Source organism: Lissotriton vulgaris, chromosome 7, assembly GCF_964263255.1.
Source record: "Lissotriton vulgaris chromosome 7, aLisVul1.2, whole genome shotgun sequence".
Classification (NCBI taxonomy): Eukaryota; Metazoa; Chordata; class Amphibia; order Caudata; family Salamandridae; genus Lissotriton; species Lissotriton vulgaris.
Window position 1 is genome coordinate 17,277,149 of NC_141695.1, and position 14,250 is coordinate 17,291,398.

The 14,250-nt window shown below is 50.2% G+C and overlaps 1 protein-coding gene across 2 annotated transcripts in view; it reads right to left on the reverse strand.

The window, feature by feature from the left end:
• LOC147700533 (uncharacterized) overlaps nucleotides 1-14,250 on the reverse strand; it is a 140,829-nt gene that overhangs the window by 21,389 nt on the left and 105,190 nt on the right. The window contains exon 1 of one of the 2 annotated variants that reach the window (XM_086929684.1): nucleotides 1,422-1,480. The exons of the other annotated variant lie outside the window; for it this stretch is intronic. The gene's annotated coding sequence lies outside the window, so the exon portion shown is untranslated. Of the gene's footprint in view, nucleotides 1-1,421; nucleotides 1,481-14,250 lie in introns of those variants that run through there. 2 annotated transcript variants of the gene reach the window in all.

The window sequence follows — 14,250 nt, forward strand, 5'->3', positions numbered from 1 at the left end:
ATATTGGTGAAGGTGTCAAAATAAACAGTGATGTTTAAGAAGGGGGGACAGGGAGGGGAATTTGGCCAGTAGAACAAGGTTATCAGGAACTTCTGAGGACCACATCCGTTGGTATTCTCACAGAGTCCTTAGTGCTGGTCCAAAGTATTTGAGTGTCCATGTTTCAACCCTGGGTAAGCCCTCTTAAAGGGTCAGAGCGGGTCTTCATCAGGACTGGGAAGGGCGTGGGGGAGGGGGGGGGCTAACAGCCTCTACGGGTGCCCAGTAGGGCGCACCCAGGTGGGGTTATAGTAGAGCCACTGGTAGTTCTGTAGCTGATACGAGGTATTGACTCCCTGGTTTGTTATGTCTTTGAATCAAGAAAACTGTTCATTTTGGTGCGATCAATTCATATACGAGGAAGCTCATCAAAGATGCAATGCACTCGCATGTAAACATTTTGGGCAATTCAAGGCCCAGGGGTACTCTTTGAGAACTTGTATTTAATCCAAGTGACGGTCTGGGGCAGTGATTCCTTTCTTGCTCTGTCCGCACTCGCTCAGCTGAGCGAGCGCCATTCTAGATTCTAAAAGACTAAAGCCCTCATTACAAATTGCCCCTTAATTACGAGGGGACCATTAACAGAAGTTACCTGCATCTCCAATCAGACTAATGAGATTTGTGGGATAGCTGAAGATCTCTTTACTCTCACCCGGAGTCTTCAGCTGCTTCTAAGGGTGAAAGTCGGGTCCAAAATGATTAACTAACAGGGGAATGGGACCTGATTCCTCATGTAATTTCTCATTAATTAATGGAAGTTCATGGCCACACTCGTCAACTGATACAGGAGTGCTGGTAACTCTGGGTTCAGGAAATCCGGCCTATTTCCCAGGCTGGTCCTAATAAGGGCATTAAAAGGTTGCTCACATTATAAGGTTCACTTGTAAGGTTTTAGACCAGAGGAAAGGTTTTGAGAACAAATAGCACATGTACCTCCAAACCCAGCTTGTCGGTCTACTCTATACCCAAAACCTAGCAAAGACCCCACCAGTGGGCTGGTCTTGACGGGGTGCTGTAAGGGATTACCTGGCCTGTAGTCCTTTACATATCAAACCCCCAAAACCTAAGCTCTGAGGCTTCCTGGAAGTCCTATCCTGCCTGTGATGTGCTCTCCTGGTCATCACAGCTGGCCTCCGTAGCCACATACTCTCCTTAGCAGTGTGGTCACCCCAGCCAGTGCACTGCTTCTGGTCTTGAAGGCCCGGTCCTGCAGTCTCACAAGACTACGGTGACATTTCCAAACCTGCAAAAGATTAGGCAGCATCTTGGGTGCTGTTGTATTTTAACCATACCCAAGGTATGGTCTGGCTCTTGGATTTCTTCTACAAACGTCAGAGGAAATGTCTAGGCCTGGTCCAGGTCTGCACTCAAAACAAGCTTACCAGCTTTGGACCTCCAAAACCCTGTTCTTCGATCTTATTCTTCAAGTGTTCGTTTTCTCATGTCCAGTCTTGAAACCCTGCATAAAGTAAGAAAAACAAACAAAAAAGATTAGTGTTGGACTTGGCCCTTCTGGCAGGTTCACCCCTGAACTTTTTGCCTTTTAATGTTACATCATTATAGTGATTTCAGGTCTTTGTGCACTTTAGCACGGTGGCGCAGTGTGAAGTGCGTGCGCTCTCTGAGTGCGTGTGTGAGATTGGCCTGGCCTCCCATAGGAATGCATGGGGGATATGTGTGTCCATGGTAGTTCCTGGTGTGTAGGGAGTGCAGGGTCGAGTTTGGTATGTGCGAACTCGTGAGAGTAAATGCTGCGCGATTATGTGTGCAGCTTTACTGTGTCTAGTGTGGAAGTGCCACGTCTAGAAGTTAGCATGTCGGTGCAGTTAATGTGATTTGACTGTCTGGCTTGTGATTGGCTGGAGCTGGCTGGCGTGTCTGGCTCCAGGAGTCAGGATGGGTCTGCCCAGGTGGTGAATGGGGAGATCTGTATGTTGATGGCAGGGAGGGGCTGCGCCTGGGACCTGAATAGGGCTGGGCTTTCCCTCCACAATGCTGGCTTCGCCCCCTGTGGTGTGACCGATGTCCCTAGCCTGTCCTGTGAATGGGAAGAGGGGCTGAGCACAACAGAGTGCTCCAGAAACAGCTGCGTCTGGTTTTCCCCCACCCTGTACCCTAGAGACAAAGGGATTTGGTGTATAAAAAGAGGCTGTGCCCTCATGTTAAATGTTCTTTTTTTCTGACTTGAATCTACCAGTTGCGTGCTGCTGCTGGGGCCCAGGGGAAGGCTGGCCTCCCTGGGCCCTGCTGAGCCCCTGGATGCCCTGGATACTGGGTGACTGGGGGACTTGCTTTGCTGGGAGATGCCTGCTCCTTGCCCTAGGAACCCTGTCTGCTGTGCTTTTGAACTCTACAGGACCTTGATGCAGGGAAATGCTGTGCCCCTTTGTGTTTGCCATTTCTGCCGCTGAAGAGGAACGCTCTGATCTCCTTTTCGAGGGATTCCCTTGATCTTACCGGCCTCGCGGGTGCCCACCCCGCTTATTGCATATTTTCCTACAAGTGCCACCCTGCATTACTGCCTTGATTATTTTAAAAGGACGGGTGCCCACTCCGCTTTCTCTATTCTTAATTTTGAGGGAGCCCACCCCTCATTGATCCGTTCCCTGCCATCGAGAACCGCGGCCCGCCTGGTTGTAGGCGGGGCCTGCGGATGGAAGCACGAAGAGAAGTGTGTCCGGAAGGCCCGCCCGCCAAGGAGAAGCCGCGGCTGGCTTCGCGGGCTCCATTTCTCAGGGCCCAGTTCAGAGACGGGGGACCGGGTGAAGAGGCGCCTGTTGCGCCCCCTCCAGGGGCCGAGCTCCCCGGAGTGAGGGGAGCCCCGGAGAGCGTCTGCCGCCGGATGATAGGAGAGCAGCCTGGTGAGTGTAAACAGGCTGGGTGTAGCTCCGTCCATGTTGTGGTGCCTTGTGAGGCACAGTGCGGTGTCCCGGCCTATTTTCTCGAGCAGCCCCCGTCTGCTAGGGGGACGCTCCAATGTCGAGAGCAGTTGTTGTGGTAGAGCGTCCCCGGATGGAAGTGGGCCGCTCCCACGTTGTTCAGCATTTCCTCCATAAGTCAGAGCCCAGGAGACTCCACGCACATTGGGGGGCATGTTAGAGGGTAGAGTGGCCCCGGTTGGCAGCGGGCCGCTCCCACGTTCCCCGAGCCCAGATGGCTCCCACAGGCCCCATTATTTTTAAGAGCCTAGAGGGCTCCTGTGGACACATTGTTTTAGAGCCTGAGAGGCTTCAGGGGACATTGTCGTGATTGGAGCCCACGAGGCTCCAACGGGCACAGATGTTTTGAGAGCCTAGAGGGCTCCCCTGTGCGCTACATTTATCTCTAGAGCCAGATGGCTCAGTTTTGCATAGTTTTGCTCCTAATGGCCAGTGAGGGCCCAAGTCGCAGTGTGCTTTCCAGTTGCCCAGCAAGTAGTGGGCAGCTGCACCGTTTAGGTTTTTCTTCCTAGGGACTTGTCTCTGGACTCAGGAGTGAGTCGCACTCCTTCACCCCTACTTTGGCCTTCCCCAGCTGCGCATTACTTAGTACCAGCGTTTAGGCCCTGTTCTTGTCCTCAGCTGCCCAGCAAGTAGTTGGCAGCTGCTACGTTTAGGTTTTTGCGCAGTGGCGCAACCTGGATCTTACTGTGATTTATGTACTTCTTGTTGGGTGTTAGGAAATGTACTGTGTGTAGTATGTTTTGCGCACCCTGTCTTGTTACCTCTAAATGTATTTTTATGCTTAGGAGGTTGGGTTTCCTAGTATAGTTCTACTAGTGAGGTAGTATCCCTGCGTAATATATGGCTAAGGTGGTTAGGGTTGCGTAGAGTGTACCTACCTGTTGCCAGTGGTTACTGGTTGTGTGCTACATTTGCTATTTGGTGCTACAATTATCCCATGTTCAAAGTGCTAGTTCTAAAAGTGCTTATTCCCCTGTAAATTCTGCCCGTGCCAGTGGCACAGTGTAAATTGTGTGGCTATTATCTAATGTGTTTGGTATAATACAAAGGCTATTTTTATATATAACCTTCTGTGGAGTTCCTTTTGTGGGGGGCCTGGGATGTTGTTGCTGGTGGGCGCATGCGCAAACACTTAACCTACATTGCCTCCGGGATAAGCCTTACTGCTCGTGTCGCGCTACCAAGGGGGTGAGCAGGGGTTATCTTGGCGTGTAACACCCATACCCTGACTGGAGTGGTGGTTTCTGCCTGACTTTGGCGCAAGCCTTAGCCAACCGGAAATCCCATTTCTAACAATTAGAACTAACTAGAATACATGCACATGCAAGACGACGCCATTGAATCACGAGGAGTGAACTCAAGCGCAAATAAACAGTTCCTTTTGGTGCAGCGGCTAAAGGAGCACAGTGAACCATATTCCTTTTTCACTTTGTTGTCATTCGAATAAATTGTGGATAGGACAACCGGAGATGCACAAGAGGATCGGGTGTGAAGGAACAATTTGATCCTTGAAGGCCACCTGGGGGTAATTGAGGGTTAAATAAATTATTCTCAAAACAATCATAGGAAATGCAGCACATTTTTCTAATTTAATAGTAAGGCGTTGAGATGTGTATGATTTGTTTGTATAGTGTACAATTTGCATGTCTGTCACAGTTAACTGCTTACAGTGTCTTCTTTCCTTGTCTTAGAAAGCTCTACCAAGTAAAGCAATGCTTCAAAGACCCACAGCGCCAGCCAGAGGAATTGTTCTTGTGCCCCTGGCAAGTGTGTAAAGGCATGAGATCATCACCGCTGAATATAGAATGCTCTGGAAAACTGGTTTCAAGATTCAGGGGACCATTTTGAAAACGTGTGCCACCTATTCATAAATTCACTCTGAAGTAAACTTTATAAAAAGTGCTGCCCAAAGCCACCACCTCACTGGTCTAGTGAAGCTGTCTCATACTTGCTATCTGGTCATTGTATTCACTGGTGGTCAGCAAACTTTGGAAATCCTTTTACAGTCTTGTGCAAGCCGTTCTGCAGAGTGCAAACAAATGTGACAAATACTGGGCTTGAGGAATGAATCCTGACGGTGGTATGTCACACTCTGGGGTGGCAAGTCCTAGATACAGTGTTCTTGACTGACTTGCGCCCTGGTCAGTAAAAGTGCTCACCAACAAAGTACCAGGGTCTATTGTGTACACTCAAATGGGTCCAACTTGTAAGGTGGTTGACTACTCTGCCTGCAAGCAAACCATTACACTACCATCAGTCGGTGGCAGCTGACTATAGTAGCAGTGTGCAGGACGTGTTTACCCAGAGGGGAGGCTACCCTAAAGCTCTCTCTGGAATTTATTTTAGTACATCATGACTAAGCCCCACTTTCACTTTGAATGTATGCAGAGTGTCTGAGTGTACTGGGCTAAAAGTTATGGTGAGTTACCCATGTTAGGGCCACCGATTTAAGCTTGTAGTGCTTAAAAGTGTAGTCTATTTCACAGGACTAGCACTAGACGGAGGTAGTGGTCTCCATCCTTCCAGAATATTTTGTAAAGCCAAGTGCTCCCTCTGGCTTGATTCATCGTAAGGAATGAGGGAGCTTAAGTTGCACTGGATTAGAAACAAACAAGTTACAGTAGACCTGTCCAGGCCAATATCCAAAGCGATGCTGTGACCTGGAAGAAAGGCCTTGGTGCAGCGTGGCTGACTGTCCAGCTACTCATCCTGTGCTTCTCTTGTGGTGCGGAGGTTGTGTGAGTGGACATCACAACCTGGGAGCTACAGTTTAACCTGGAGATGGTTTCCAAACAATTGCAGGGTGAAAGGTGTCCTGCAGCGGGCAAACCGAGGACTTGTATTTGTGGTGGTTCCTATCGGGTGAAAGTCCCAGGCCTGTATCCATGTGACAACATTGTCCTCATGTTATCATTCTAGCACAATCAGCATATTGTCTGGTAAACTATAGCAATGTTACGCATCACCTTGTCAATGTTCTGCATGACTATGGTGTGTTGCTCTTAGACAGACCGCTAGTGTCTGATGCATTTTTGTGAAGCATGCACAGCAGTACTCCTTTTAACCTTGTCGACTACTGCGTCATGCGCTGGCTATGTCATTTCTAATAGTTTGTGGCAACTGATTTTAGTGTTTGTTAACCTGAACCTCATTACTTGGAGGATCTCTCTGATAAATCTCTTCATGATTTTGTACTCGAGTCTCTTACCCCCTGCCCTCCCCTTTCAGCATTTGTGACCTACAGATTTCAGGGTAACAATCACTCTGTTATCACTGTTTTGTCACTTTTATGTTGTTTTGTGCTTCCCCCTCCCCATGCTCCGTCCTGTGGATAGCTACGCCAGGGCGTTCTGTTAGCAGGCCCGATGATGAAACATGTCACACACATTTGTGTGTGAGTGAGGGCAGTTTTCAAAACACAAGAATTGTGCCACTGCATGTCTGTTAATGTATTTGTGTTGGCTATTTCCTCTCTACCCCTCTCTGTGTCTCTGTCTCCACAGATTTTGAAGCCATGTCTGCCAAGGGACTGGCAATGTTATCCAACTTGAGTGCAAGAAGGCATAAGGCCCTCATCCATCGATGGAAGTCAACAGTATACACCAGGCTTACTACCTAGTAGTCAAGGACTGACCAGGAAGGGCCTGCACCATCAGCTGCATCTGCCTGGAAAGTTTTTCTTGTTACAATTGCAAACACTTGTCAGTGAACATTTGCAGCAGGCCTGTCTTTGCACAGACTGCCACTACTCAACCCTCACAACAGACGCAACCCACTGTGTGATTTGTACACTTTAGATAATGTTTATGAAAATAGCTCCCATGTCACAGTGCATGTGTATCCAATTGTGGCAATAACACTTCTACAAAGTCACTGATCAGGAAAATATGCATAACTTGCCCTGACCTTTATCAGCCCCTGAATGGGTTCAGTAACCAAAATATAATGCTGTGTAGTATAACATACCCATCCACAACCTATATCAACTACTGTCAATGACTGTAAAGAGGACACAGAACAGCTAGCTCCCAAGTATGAGGACAGTCAAAGCTGTGGGTAATTTATAAATGGGAAGAGCGGTATCCGTCAAAAACTGGCAGATTTCTGGCCTGCTCGTGTGCCTTATGCAGAGGCCAGAGGACCTTCTGGGCTGCTGACAGCAGGATTTTAGGTATCTTTAATGCTTAATTTGAGCCTGTGGTTGCATGTAGGGGCTATTAGTTCTCATTTTTTGAATCAGCACTTCTGTTTCTTCCACAGAGACTGATCAAGGGCGAGAGAGAGAAAAACATAAAAGGGGGGAAGAAGAAGGAATAAAAACATTGAAAGAGGCAGGAAGCAGGGATGAAGAATGAACCTGCAGGAGTGAGATAAAGAGGCACGATGTGCCTGGTGGTGGACTGATGCATAAGGTGGAATCTGGGCTATGCAGCCTCGGTACTCCCCAACCTTCATTAGCGCGGGCTTCAGAGAAACTTATTTGACTTCATGAATTTATTTTACAAATTAAGCACTGGCTGTCTGGCTGCATCGTCGAACATTTCAATGACGACCATCTGCGTCAGGGCCCTGGCTACACACCAGTGAGAGGAGCACTGTGCTCAGGGCAGGCCTTACAGTGTTTGCTTTTACGTATGACTACCATGAAAGTCACAAAACCTGAGAAGAGAAAAAAAGAGACGATGATGCACAGCGCATCACTGGAGGGGCCCCTCCTGGGGGGTGGGGGGGTCACATCCTCAGCAGAGGGTCCCATCCTCAGCAGAGAGCCCCATTCTGGGGGGTCACACCCTCCCCAGAGGACCCCATCCTGGGGAGTCACATCCTCACTAGAGGGCCCCATCCTGGGGGGTCACATCTTCACCAGAGGGCCCCGTCATGGAGGAGTCAAATCCTCAGCAGACGGCCCCATCATGGGAGGGTCACATCCTCACCAGAGGGCCCCATCCTGGGGGGTCGCATCCTTCCCAGCGGGCCCCATCCTGGGGGTCACATCCTCAGCAGAGGGCCCCATCCTGGGGGGGGGGGGGGGTCACATCCTCAGCAGAGGGCCCCATCCTAGTGGTCACATCCTCACCAGAGGGCCCCATCCTGGGGGGTCACATCCTTCCCAGCGGGCCCCATCCTGGGGGGGTCACATCCTCAACAGAGGGACCCATCCTGGGGGCTCACATCCTCTCCAGAGGGCCCCATCCTGGGGGGTCACATCGTCAACAGAGGGCCCCAACCTGGGGGGTCGCATCCTCCCAAGAGGGCCCCATCCTGGGGGGGGGTCACATCCTCAACAGAGGGCCCCATCCTGGGGGTCACATCCTCAACAGAGGGCCCCATCCTGGGGGTCACATCCTCAAAAGAGGGCCCCGTCCTGGGGGGGTCACATCCTCAACAGAGGGCCCCATCCGGGGGGGGGGTCACATCCTCCCCAGAGGGCCCCATCCTGGGGGTTCACATCCTCAACAGAGGGCCCCATCCTGGGGGTCACATCCTCAACAGAGGGCCCCATCCTGGGGGGGTCACATCCTCAACAGAGGGCCCCATCCTGGGGGGGTCACATCCTCAGCAGAGGGCCCCATCCTGGGGGTCACATGCTCCCCAGAGGGCCCCATCCTAGGGGGTCACATCCTCACCAGGGGGTCACATCCTCAGCAGACGGCCCCGTCATGGGGGGTCACATCCTCTGTAGAGGTCCCCATCCTGGGGGGTCACATCCTCCCCAGAGGGCCCCATCCGGGGGGGGGGGGGGATCACATCCTCCCCAGAGGGCCCCATCCTGCGGGGTCATACCCTCAGCAGAGGGCCCCATCCTGGGGGTCACATCCTCCCCAGAGGGTCCCACCCTGGGGGTCCCATCCTCACCAGAGGGCCCCATCCTGGGGGGTCATATCCTCCCCAGAGGGCCCCATCCTGGGGGGGGGTCACATCCTCACTAGAGGGCCCCATCCTGGGGGGGGTCACATCCTCACCAGAGGGCCCCATCCTGGGGGGCTCACAATCTCAGCAAAGGGCCCCATCCTGTGGGTTCAGCACTTCAGGGGTCCCCTCGAGGGGGACAGGAGACATTAAATAACACAAGTCTGACTCTATTTAGGCGGTTGGACAGGGAATAAACCAGGTCACTCTGCGTTTATGATAATTTATGAAATATTTGATAAGACTTGTCTTTACTCACCGTCTGCAGGGACTCGAGGAGGTGTCAGGTCCGGGGACGGCGGGAGGGATGGGGGGTTCACAGTTCATTCAAACGCCTCCTCCCACTCCAGCCAGCTCTACCCGGCCCCTGGACCCAAGAAAAAGAGAAACAAAGACCAGCAGGCCAGGCAGGAGGGACCGGAAGACAGGCGAAGCTTAGAGACGGAAGATAGGCAAAGCATTGGACCGGAAGACAGGCACAGAATAGGACCGGAAAATAGACAACGAGGACAAGAAGGAAGCACGTCGGCCCGGAAGTCAGATTGCGGACCGGAAGACAGCCAAAGCATCGGACCGGAAAACAGGCACAGCTAAGGGACAGAATATAGACAAAGCATTGGACCGGAAGACAGGCACAGAATAGGACCGGAAGACAGACATGAATGGAGCTCTTTTAACCGCCCTCCAGAGCTCCTGGTTGTACCCTGGCCGGTCTGTGCGGCGATTCCTGCAGTTAATAAGCATTTAAACGCTTGCTTTGTGATTCGAAATCTCTGTAAATTCACCGAGGCAGTAAGTGACCACGAGGGCGAGTGAACCTTGTTTTGGTTTCTGTCCTATTCATCAGACTCTTGAGTTTTTCGTGTGAATTTGTTAAACTCGTTGGAAGCATTGGACGAGGAGCTTTGTGTGTCTGCTCTTGGGGGATCCCTGCAGAGAGCTGTCTCTGAATAGGGCATCACCACTGGGTGCTTCCAACGCAGAGTCCAGGGGCTCCCAAAAGTGTCCCGGGCTCAGTGGAAACCCAGAGTGCTCTATTAGTGGCAGTGTGGGCGAGCAGGCTTAGGCCTAACAGACTGGTGTAAGACATACAACATTGACCAATAATGGACACACACTCAAAAAGGGGATCCAGACAGATTTTTTTAAAAATAGGTTGAGACGGCCATCATGCTGCACCACCAGCGGCAGCACAGGGGCGGCCTGGAGTAGAGGTGAAAATTGTCCCAATGCTTTTCAGTGGAGACTGGAGATGCTCGTGGTCACACTGCTTGCAGGTAAGTAAATAGATTGCAGGGTCCTAGTGTTTAAAGAATGCGTAAGTAGTGCGACCCTTGGTGTGGCCAGACTGTGTTAGAACATGTTGCACAAGCAAGCTGCACTATGAGAAACACAGGTAATGTGTTGTTATCTGTAGGTTATCCCTAGTCCCGGGTTCTTTTCACTGAGTGATCTATTTATGCATACAGGCTCACACTATTTCACCCTCCATCATCAAAAATACTCACCTTGGCCTTCTTACTATTCTTTAGCATCTCTCATCCCCTAATGTCTTGATACTCCAGCCCTGATAAGACCCACCATTTGACTCTTGTGCCACATGTCTGACCTGAGCCCCCCAACTCCTGCTTTCTTTGACTCGAGCCTTGCTCTGCCCCCCCATCAGAGTCTCCTGTGATTCCGCCCGTGCTCTCCTCCCCCTTCCACCCCTGATGCCAGACTTACCCTGCTCCCTCCTGCCAAGGCCCATGCTACCCGTTGCACCAGACTTGACGCTGTGCTCACCCCTTCACCTGTGACCCTGGCCTTGCTCTGCTCTCCTCTCTTTGTTATTCTGCTTCCTGTGATGCCGATGGTGCCGGCTGCTGTGACATCAGCCGTATTGCTACCCCCTCCTTTGCCGAAGATGCCATGCACATCTCTCATTGCTGCCCATGACACCAGCCATGTTCTACCCCCTGTTTTCTGTGATAGTCCACTTTACTGCCCAGCCCCGCCGTCTCCTAACTGGCCTTCCCTTTCGCCTCCCTCCCTTTCTGTCTTTAATGTTGATTTGCCCCCTTGCTGATGGGCTCTCACCTTCCTCTGTATGTGATGCTGGTGTTTCCCCCTCTCCATTGGCTCTGAACGGTGCTTAAGGCAACTGATCTGGGGTGAGACTTAGTTTTGTGGTCTTTCTGGTAGCCAAAGAGCCTACGTCTTTGTGTACCACTGCAACCCCTCCCGGAGCTTCGACTAGTTAATCCTTGTTGCATTGATCATTGACCCCAGCCTCCTGCAACTAATCCTGACATGTTCCTCCGTTACGTGGGTCAGCATAAGAACAGTCGCGCGGTTCGCGCAGCCATGCTCGACCCCAGGAGCTGGCGCGAGGCTTCCCGCAAGGAGCGGCCAAGGAAACCGGGGTGGGTCTATTATCTTCGAAGCACGAGGAAAGGATCCGTGCAAAAATCTGTATCTGAAGAGGTTTTCAGGTGCACCAACACTGAGGGCGCCGGACTTCCTTAGTGAGGTGAGTCTTTGTTTTTGTTTTTATTTTATTCAGTCATTTGTTTAGATCTTGAAGCCACCCGAGTTGACCTCAAACCGTTGACGACGACGAGCCTTAGATGGAAAACAATGACAGGTCAGACAAAGAGCTTTGGGCCTATCGGATCAGCTCTTCTGGGGAGAACTCAGTGGTTGCTATGGTGACCCGGGGTCGGCTGGCCGGCGCAGTGTAAGAATTCCAGTTGGAAACATTGTATGTGCCACTGCAAGTTGTGGTCCGAGGAGCTCTCTGGGATTCACATGATTTGCCACTTCATCAGCCCTTCGGAGTTTATGAAAAAATGAGTGTCTTGGTGCAGGCAGCAGCACGAGTGATTGTTTTATTTGTCTATGCCACACACGCCAAGACAAGTGGCGCCGCAGCTTGTGCGACCATGTGGACATCGGATGGTAGTATCCGAGCCAGCCAGCAGCAGCAGAGCGGCGATGGGAGAACGTGCGACTGTTTGAGTAAAGTATTTGGAGGGCATGATGGCAGCAGCGCCAGTCCCGGCTGATGACCGAGGGCAGCAAACAGAACACGTAACTGTGCTCACCCGAATACCATATTCGGAGGTGCACTCAAGGTCTAGCTAAGGTTTTTACTGGAATAAAGCTTCGCGTGTAATCCATGCAGGATTGAAGCGTGCATGCATACAATGAAAGGCCGCGTAGCTGTTTAATTACTGTGCAGGTCAATTATTTCACTTGGCGCCTCTTATAGAAAGGAGATGCGCAGATCTACCTGTGATTCCGATTATTTAGAAGTAATTTTTGAGTGAATCTGCCAGCTGACAAAAGCCCCCCTGCACCTAACTTCCATTTCAGGTAAGAGACAGAAAGCTCTGGGGCTCTCCTCAGAACTTGCACACATGCCCCTTGGTGCCTGCATGGTAGACTGAAACACTAGTCCTCAGATGATGCTTTTTCACACCTCTCTGTTTGCTCAGACCTTTCGCAGTGGAGCCAGCAAACAGAAGCACAAATGAGATATGTGCACAGGGACTAGAATCCTGGAGCTGGTAGGATAAGAGCTGGTGGGGGAGAGGGGCCCTGAGTGCTCGAACATCAAGCTGCATGCTTTTATAATTAACCATTACTGTTGTTTTTATACAATATTTAGTTTACTTGCATGGCTGTGCAGCGTACATCAAATTACAATGTGTCTGACAGCTTTGGCTAACACTGTCTTTTACTAGAGACAATTGTGTTTTGCCAAGGGAATTGAAAACAAGCATTTACAATGCAGTAGGTCTCGCAGCATTAAAGTTTGAGTTATTGGCATTATGCATGACAACGCCAATAGTTATAAGTTTTGCAAATGTGACACCTATAGCATTTGTAATGCCATATGTGTTGTACTTACGTGATTCAGATGTATTGATATAACAAATAACAATGGCTTTTAATTGTTTTCAATAATTAATACTTACATAAAAGTTATTGTAATTGAGTCGGTGGCAGGGTGAAGTGGGTGGGGCAGCAAGTTGAAGTGGAGAGAAAGGAGGGCGAAGTTGGGAGAGAGGAAGGTGAGATAGAACATGCCTTGGAAGCACGTCATACGCTTCCAAGAGCATCCCGTCAATAGGTAAGAGCAGAAAATGGCAGGCTGGAGACTGCTTGTAGGGTTAAACAAGCAGGCTAGGGCACGGTTTAGAGTGTGTAAAGTAAATATTGAACTGGGTTTAGGTCTTTGTTACATTAAATATTAAAATGTGAATTCACTTTTTTATTGATCTTTGTACGTTTTTATATTTGTTAACACTTCTGTGACAAAAAGTGTTTCTGGTGTGATTTTTCGGCCTAAGCGGGAGTCCAAATGTTTTCTAAAATAAATCCCCAAATCTAGCCTGATTTAGCCTCCGTTAATGTATTGCTGATAGTGTCACGTGACTTCCCTACCATCTCCTGCATGTACTGCAAGAGGATGTTCCTGAAAGAACTTTACAATCTACTACAGCAAATGTGACTTTGCCTATTCACTGAATCAACAGGTGTGAATGAAAAACTCTGACTCATAGCTTCACAATAAAGTTAACAGTAACGCCAGGGCTACAGCAAGCACCCCCACCTGCAGGGACACGCTTTGAAGCGGTGGGCGGCGGGCAGCCGGCTCTCAGTCACTCACGCCTTCTCTATGAAACCGGCTGACAAGTGACCCAGACTTTGTTATTTCTCACGAGACGTCTTATTTCCTGTTTGCACAAATTACACAGAGTGCCGAGGAGTAATGGTAATAAAGAAAACAGGAAGCGGAACATCTGAGCGGCTGCTTACACCAAGAGAGTTCCTCTACAGATGTTCCAAATGTTTTCAACTTAATCCCTTCTAAACAGTTCCCTTTTGCATTGTTTTATGCAGCTCATGCAAAAATGTGTACTCTGCCAGCGGCAGAAAAAGTGAGAAATACGTACATGGGAGCTGTTAAATGTCATCCCATCTGGGGCCCAGTCTTGAAGGTGTGCGCTAGGGACGGACGCAGCTGGGCGCCTCATTTAAGCGCTTTCACTGTCATGTGTACCTTTAACTCCGAATTTCTCAAAGATGGTGGATAAGCTGCATTGCCCACAGTGAGCATTATTGCTTCTCTCTGTTTCCCAGCGTTGCTGCCTGCAGCTCGTGTACTGTGGGAAACTTATAGTTAAATGCATGTACCTTAGAGAACGGAAGAGCAGCCCTCGTCGTGCTCTGCTCCATCGCTGCTGTTTATGCTAACTGCCTATCTTGAATGCCACTTTTCTTTCAATTGTGTTCACCCCTTGCGTCTCTCTCTGCACCAGTCACACATACAGTAGTGTCGGCCCCGTCTATCAGTATACTGTCATACCTT